The sequence below is a fragment of the Urocampus carinirostris genome, chromosome 12 (genome assembly GCF_059441175.1).
Source record: "Urocampus carinirostris isolate Australia breed hairy pipefish chromosome 12, RoL_Ucar_1.0, whole genome shotgun sequence".
In the NCBI taxonomy this organism is placed as follows: domain Eukaryota; kingdom Metazoa; phylum Chordata; class Actinopteri; order Syngnathiformes; family Syngnathidae; genus Urocampus; species Urocampus carinirostris.
In genome coordinates this window covers 22,308,530-22,316,674 of record NC_142360.1, presented here as the reverse complement: position 1 = coordinate 22,316,674, position 8,145 = coordinate 22,308,530, and the positions used below count along the sequence as shown (strand labels likewise).

At 38.6% G+C, this 8,145-nt stretch overlaps 1 long non-coding RNA gene across 1 annotated transcript; it reads right to left on the bottom strand.

The window, feature by feature from the left end:
- Positions 1 to 3,312: 3,312 nt before the first annotated feature.
- Positions 3,313 to 4,739, bottom strand: LOC148355248 (uncharacterized). Its single transcript, XR_015852250.1, has 2 exons — positions 4,620 to 4,739; positions 3,313 to 3,812 (listed from the first exon to the last, which is right to left on the bottom strand). It is a non-coding gene; the product is annotated as an uncharacterized LOC148355248 (long non-coding RNA).
- Between the last annotated feature and the right edge of the window lie 3,406 nt (positions 4,740 to 8,145).

Here is an 8,145-nt window from a genome sequence, read left to right as displayed (position 1 = left end):
CATTTTTAGGTGTGTTTTATTGTCCAGAAAAGTAAGTGGGAGCTAGTTAACACTATCTCTCTCTTGGCACATTCAAGAATGACAATCTGTCTCAATTTAAATACTATATATTCTTACAACAGTCCATATGGCAACAACAGTGGTAGGAAAAGCCCTATTGCCTATATGGGTAACGGCGTAATATACACAGACGATTCGACCTAGGCGCTCTGGCAACTTGCACGGCTTGATTTACTGCCCAACTTACTATTTGGATTTATGGCAGCACTTACTCAGAACGGTTCTTACATCTACGTAGCTAAGGGTCGAGATTAGGTTTGCTCTTTCAGTACAAGTAAAACCAAAAATATAGGTTGTCAACTGAGTAAGGTAATTGTTAATAGTATAGGATCTAGTCCTACTAATAGCAATGGTGCATTTATGTTGTTTTATAAAAGATAGGACATCTACAACAGTTGAATAAAATGTAATTCATAATGGCAGAACCCACTTGAAAAAAAGTTTAGCCCAAATACAGTTCTCCTATAATGCACAGCAACTGAGAGAAAATTGCATTAGACCCGCTCTTGTGACAATCTCCGTACAAACTCACTCAAGTTATTAAAAGCCTCAGTGTTTGTACAAGTGGATAAAACCTGCCCATGAGTTCACTTCTTTGCATCTAAATCATGTTTCATATTCCATTTGGCGATTGGATTTGTCATATGACTTTACTGTCACAGACCACTTTTGAACCAGGCCTCAGTCAGAGCCCCTAAAATGGAATAGTAGAAGGAATGAAACTATTTTTTTTTCCTAATTTGTGCAAAAAGAGTATATCGTGTAGCCATGTTTTAAACATGACACAAAAGTATCCTCCTACGAGCGATCAACCGTAGAAGGCTAAAATGTTATCCAGAACAACAGTATTCAAAAGATCGCCAAAGGACCTGTCAAAGATGTCTTTAAGCGGCTATTGATTGATGTTTTCCTAAAATATCGGAAATGCACCCCAAAAAAAATGATGTCCAATACTCAGTCTAAGACATGACTAAAACATATAAGTTAGTTGAGGAAGACTCTGAGAGCACCTGTTGCAATGTTCATCACCTGAATTGGGAAAAATCTTATGGAGTCTATGCTTGCTAAAATAGAGTCAGTGGAGCACCTTAAATCGGATATTAGCCAGCCTTGCACAGCTAGTGGAGGAATTAACGGGTAAGGGGGCCTTTTTCCAAAACTCTTGAGAAGGGTTCACTTGTAATCCGTGATCCCAGTCAGCTTTTATCTGAGGTGCATTCTATTTTTCAAACAAAAGAATATAGGTAGGGAGACCAGACTTTTAGGTGGATGAGATGCCTCAAGGACCAAGTCAATCCCTGAGGGATTTGGGCTCAGTGAGAAGGATAACGCATGTGTTCTAGAAAAGTCCCTTAGCTGAAAGACCAGGAAAAAAAAAATCACAGCCATTCAAACCAAATACTGTGCATAATTGAATGAAATGAAATGAGCAGACACATTCTCCAAATATAAGTCCTCATAACAGCACATGCTTTGCTGCTCCAGTATTTTAAACCATGCATCCATCACAGCTGGTGTAAAGAGGTAACAGTTGTAGGTGGGCGTGGCCTTCGGCAGTGAAAACAAACTGACGTGTCCCCCTATTTGAGACTATATTTTTAATGTGTGAACAACCACTGTATTGGCGGTATACCTAGAATAAAAGACCAATACACTACCACATGTCAACGCTGTGAACGACCTAGAGCAAGAATCAGCCTCCAAGCGAAGCAAGCCACAATCTGTGCTGAGAACCAGTGTTATTTTATATGTATTAGTGGCCCAATAGTAACCAAGGAAATTATGAAGAGCCAACCCGCCCACTGACAGGTTCCGTTGTAGATTTTTGCTTGCTCTGGCTTATGTTGAAATCATTCTATCAATAAAGGCTAAAAAAGGATCTCCGAAGAAATACTGGGAGACATTGGAACAGATATACTTGGGTAACACATTCATTTTTATGGTCTGTTCCCTACCTGCCAGAGAGAGCGGCAAATAATTCCATCTTTAAAGATCTGACTTGACTGCAGATGTTAGAGTCACTAACTATTTTTCACAAAGGGTGCGTATGTAACGTGCAATGACTAGACCTAGGTATTTAGGAGATAGATAGGTTTTCTTTACCCTGTTGTTGTTGGGGTTGTTCTGAGTCAAGGAAGACAACAACCTCCAGCTCAAAAGCGACTGAGAAATTGTGAATGATATTGAACAGACATCTTACGTTAAGCGAAAGAATGCCTTCCCTTTATAAAGCTTGTTTGGTCATTTGATATAACATTGGACATGCGTTCTAAACGACGCGCCATCACCTTGGCAACAATTTTCACGTCAGCACAAGAAGAAGAAATTGGGCGATATAAAGCACAATCGGTTGGGTCTAAGCTACTGTATATAAAAGCTTTTCTGAGTGTGATCGGAAGGGTGCCCTTGTTGAATGACTTTTGTACATGTCTAGTAGAAGAGGGGCAAGCAAATCCGAAAATCGTTTACAACGTAGAACTCAACAGAATAGACTCAATAGCAGGTGGGGTACTGCTGCACATTTAATGAATGGCTTCATTCATTTCCAGTATCTTGTTGTCAGTTGGTGAAACATCCGGTAGAATTAGCTTATCAAAGAAATCAAGTAGATATCTTTCATCGTTGATAGACTCAGACGTGTATGAATTAACATAAAATAACCTGAATATATAATTTATCTCTCCCGGATCAGAAGTTAATAAAACTTACGTATTGCATACTTTGAGGATTCCGTTGGAGGCCGAACTGGCTTTCGGCTGGTGTGCCAGGAAACAACTAGCTTTATCTGCATGTTTATATAAAGCGGAGAAGAAGGCAATCTGTCTCTGTTGTCAAATTTTGTCTTAAGTTTCAACCCATCTGATGAATTTGTGGTTGACAGTACAACATCCAGTTTAGCTACAGCTTCCTCCAGTTCCCTCTGAGGGATTGTACGCTGCTTGTTTAGATGTAATGAATATGAGATAATTCCTCTGCTAGCAGAAGCCTTTAGAGTGTCCCAAAGTTGAGAGCGAAATCATTACTTTTGTTGGTCTCAGAAAAGTGTAACTGATTCAGCCATGTATTCACAGAAATTCATATCAGCCAGTAAATGAAGGTCACAGGGTTTTACCGACCAAAAAGTAATCTTTTTGAGGAAATGATTGGTGGGAATGGAAAAATAAGTGCTGTCCAGCTGAGCGATCTAAGAACCTCCATATTGTTCCATAGGGTTTGAGCTGTTTCAGATGTTGATGCAGAACAACCACTAGATTTGTCCAAAGACAGTTTTAATAAAGAATTCATGTCGCCTGCCGTTATCAAAATATAAGAATTAAGGCTTGGATGGCAAATAAAAACGTTCTCAAAAAATTATGATCATCCCAATTCAGGGCGTAGACTGAATCTAGTACCACTGGTTTCTGATATGGTGTGCCTACCACAATAACAATTTGCCCCTTGTTTTCAATATAGTAAAGTCATTATTTTTCCTCGTTTGAATGTTTGATAATTTACCCAATCCAGGGCCTGTTTTCGATGGTCTGATTTTTTTAGGTGAATCTCCTGAAGGAACATTATATGAACATTAAGGTTCTTAATATACGTCAGGATCTTATTCCATTTTACAGCAGCATTTAGGCCACCAGTGTTTAAGGAGATAAATATCACCACACGTCCCTCTTCGGAAATCGACTTGAACACTCCGAACCGTTCAACGCTTGAAAGTGAACGTTCATATTCCCTGCCGATGTGGCCAGTGAGACGATTTCAGTCTGAAAAAAAAAAAAAAAAGAGAGTGGCTCAGCAGTTTTTTTGTTTATTTACACTTTGTGCAAATGTTTTATAGTTTCCCTTTGCTAATTAGTGGTTGATGCAGTTTTTCTTTTTTGTGCTGTGCCCATATAAACTTCCTTCCTTATGTGACAATTCAGCAGTTCAGAAAAATAAAATCCCGAAATTATGAAGATCGATGAGAAATAACTGTATAAACCCAGTAGTGCCTCACTAATATATTGTTTTGCATTCTGATTGGCTTAAGAATCCTTAAGATGATAGATATTAGTAAAAACAAAAATACATGTTTACAGGTGAGTGGCTGCCAACTAGTCATGGGTGTCCCCAGCCCACTGCCTGAAGATAGTTGGGATGGGCTCTGAGGCACCGCCTGAGCTGCCTCTCCTGACAGCATATCCATCAACACTTATCTACTGTAATTGAGCCACAATAGCTAGCTAGCAGCAGGTTGGAGCTAGCTACTCATGTGAAGTAGGTCAAGAGTCATCTATTGTGATAAGCTATGTTTCTGACATGAATTAGTTAAAAAAATATATATAGAAGAAAAAAAAAAGGCTAATGACTAAACTAACCTAAGGTTGGAAATGGCTAGCATGATCAACACAAAGTAATTACAACCACCAAGGTACAGGATTATTTTTCTCCTTTGAATAATTATAACTTGGATCACTCCGGGGAATGTGTTTTTATGTATTTGTATGCATGAGAAGGCCATAAAAAAATGAAAATTGTTTCAAAAATAAGTCCAAGTATTAGAAAAGCCAGAAAAAAGCTGAAGGGCTTACCCAATCATTGTAGAGTTTAACAGAAGAGGTTTTCACTCGGTTGCTCCAAGAAAACGACAATCAGCTCCCCCTGCTCCAAACCCCAGCGGCCATTTCTTGTCACAGGTGAAGGAGTTGAAGAATAATTACCTCAAGTGATGGCATTTCTCGCTCTTTTTTGAGAAGCGGCTCTTTTGACTCGGCTATTCACTTCGGCTCCCAAACTGCTTATTAGACTTTTTGTTGTTTTAATTTAAATGTTACTCATTGCCATGTAACAAAACAAATGGCCCCACTATAATAAGTGGAAAAAAAATAAAGCAAAAATAGAAGCAAAAGAAACAAAAAAAGTGATTTAAAAAAAAGAAATACAAATCAAAAAAGGGAAGTGAAAACTAGGAAAAAAGTATCAAAAAAGCAGAAAAGACAAGAAAAAGGGAAAAAAGACAAAAATAAGAAACAATAACTAGTGAAAGTTATTGTTATTGTTAAAGTGAAAATAAGTAAAATGCCACAAAAGAGGAAAAGAGACAACTATATATATATATATATATATATATATATATATATATATATATATATATATATATATATATATATATATATATATATGTATATAATATATGGGAGCCATATCCCCTTAGTGGGAGGTGGATAGTGTTTGACTCTTGGGAGATACAGAAGAGAGAATTCCCAGCCCCCTCGCTCAACCCAACTGATGTCGCTCGACCGAACTGATGTGTTGCAACATCTCGTTGGTAGTCATTGGTTGACAAAACACCCCCTCTCCCAATTACAACTCCTAAGCGCTAAGCAGGGAGGCAATGGGTACCAATGTTGGAAGTCTTACGTACGACTAGACCGAGTCTCGGGGTGGGTGCCCTATCCCCAAAGCCACCGAGCTGATAACAAAAAAAGAAAAAAAAAGAGAGAAAAAAAGAAAGAATAAAGCAAGGAAAAAAAGAAGAAAAATGACAAGAAAAGACCAGATATTTAGGGGTTCCTTTCCCGTATATTATCAATAATAATGTAACATAATGCGCAATATGTTTAAATAATTGAAAAATAAAACTATCATTCTACTGGATTTCAATGGCATTTGTTTTTTTATTCTCTGGTGAACATTGAAAACATTCGAAAGTTCAATATTTTTTTACTAAGCTACTTTAAAATCAACGAGTTGGATTCCTTGCGTGACACAACACAGTGTTTTTTCAAAATATTAACTTCGGTGGAACAAACACATCAACTATTAATTACAAGAATACATTTGACATTGTTTATGTAAAATAAAAAAGCTAATCGTGCAACATATTATCGCTGAAGAACACCGGAAACAATCTGCAAAGAAAGATTTAAAAAAACATAAAAAATAACCTTTTATATACTCACGGAATCCATTAAAAAATGCACATTTTGACATATCAAAACCAGGGTTGGGTAGGGTTTCTTTAACTTGATTACTTTAATTACTTTTGGATCACTCCAATACCAAATATGCTAATGAAAGACAAAAGAAACTAAATATGAATAAAATTACTAAATTTTATGCAGGCTTGGGGAGTAATGGAATACATGGAACGGCAAAAATGATGTTGGCAAGCTGTTTGGATTTATTTTCATTTTGTTTCTGTCACATTTTATGTTAGTTATGCCGGAGATCAGAGAGATCAAGGCCAGGAGAGAAAGCTTACCACGTGTTGTGAGTCATAATTTTATTCATATTTAGTTTCTTTTGTGGGCAGCACGGCGGCGCAGTGGATAGCGCGTGTTCGGCACAGTTCTGTGGACGTGGGAACCTCCTGCGTGGGTTCAAATCCAGCTACCGGCCTTACTGTGTGGAGTTTGTATGTTCTCCCCGTGCTTGCGTGGGTTTCCTCCGGGCACTCCGGTTTCCTCCCACATTCCAAAGACATGCATTTAAGGTGAATTGGCCGGTCCAAATTGTCCCTAGGTGTGACTGAGCAAGTGAGTTGTCTGTCCCCGTGTGTCCTGCAACTGGCTGGCAACCAGTTCAGGGTGTCCCCTGCCCACTGCCCGATGATTGCTGGGATGGGCTCCAGCACCCCCGCGACCCTACTGAGGATAAGCGGTGCAGCTAATGAGATGAGTTTCTTTTGTCTTTTATTAGCATATTTGGTATTGGAGCAATCCAAAAGTAATTGAAAGTAATCAAGTTAAAGTAACCCTACCCAACCCTGATCACAACAGAGAACAAAAACATCGTGAAGGGAACCAGCTAAAGATTGGTGGGGAGCCGGCTCCTGTCATTTTACTTATTTCTGAAGCCTTGAAAAATTGTGTGGTTTTTTGTGCTCTAGAAATGCAATTTTCGCTCATGGAGTAGGGTCATTATAGCATTGAAACATCACAAGCTCCAATGGGCAGCTTCCACCATTCCCGTGTCCTTTACCCTTTTTAGCTAGCTACCTATTAAATGTGTTTCAGACATTCATTTCCATATTGATTTCGGTCCGGCGCAGGAGGAAACACCTGTCGTCGTTTCCAGCCTTCTTATTTGTCCCTCTGACTTTCTCATTCCCCACTTGATACTAGACTCGCCTCAAAGTAAATTACACATTATAGCAGGGATCTTGAACGTAAGGTTTGCAAGTCAGATATGGTGGAGTGCCAAAACATTAAAATCCGTTTGTCAAGGTTAAAACTTGATATTGTATTAAGAATTAAGAAACTCTTCCAAGTAAAGAAAGAAACACACTCTGAGACAGAGATTGAGTTGATTAGCCCTTTCCTCGGAGGCGCATCTCACCTGAGCTGTCCCTTAGATCGGCTCAGAGAGGAATCCCACAAATCCGATAAATACTTTCTCATTAATTCAAAACACAGGCGTAAAACAACATATCTGATTGGCTTAAACAAGATTACATGAAAGAAAATAACGCTGGTCGCTAGGTGTCAAACTATCATAATAAATGTGAAACAAAAGTTTAAGTTTCCGGCCAGCTGCCCAACTGATTATTTACGGCAAGCTTAAATAATGATGCAGTGTATATCTAATGAAGCATAGATAGGGAGGAAAGACAAATTTTAGGATTGATTAAAGACCGTGAGGTGCCATCTCCGTGTCTTAAGGGGGAAATTAACTACCTAAGCTGATACAATGGTAACAAAAGACAAACAACACCTGGATATAATCTTTGGCTTTCTTGAAGGTACTTTTGAGGATAAAATCATACAAAAGGCAAATTTAAACTATTATCGGACAATAATTTTCTCACACATTTGTTCTTGTTTTATTTTGAATAAACATTATGAAAGGCTAGCCGCTGCTCAGTAAGTATCAAGCCTCTGGGAATGATTCTAGTGCAATAAATCACAATTAATGGCAGAAGTGGCTTTAATCGGATCTTTGTTGGGACATTAAGGAAGCCCAACCTCCCAGTATATTTTCCTGGAACCAGTGAATGGGTGTGTGTAGGCGGCACCATATGGTGGGCTCTACCACAAACAAACCAGATGGGTCAACTCCAAGACAAAAATTTAAGGGATGCCATTGTCATGATTACTAACTCAGATCACCTGGAGT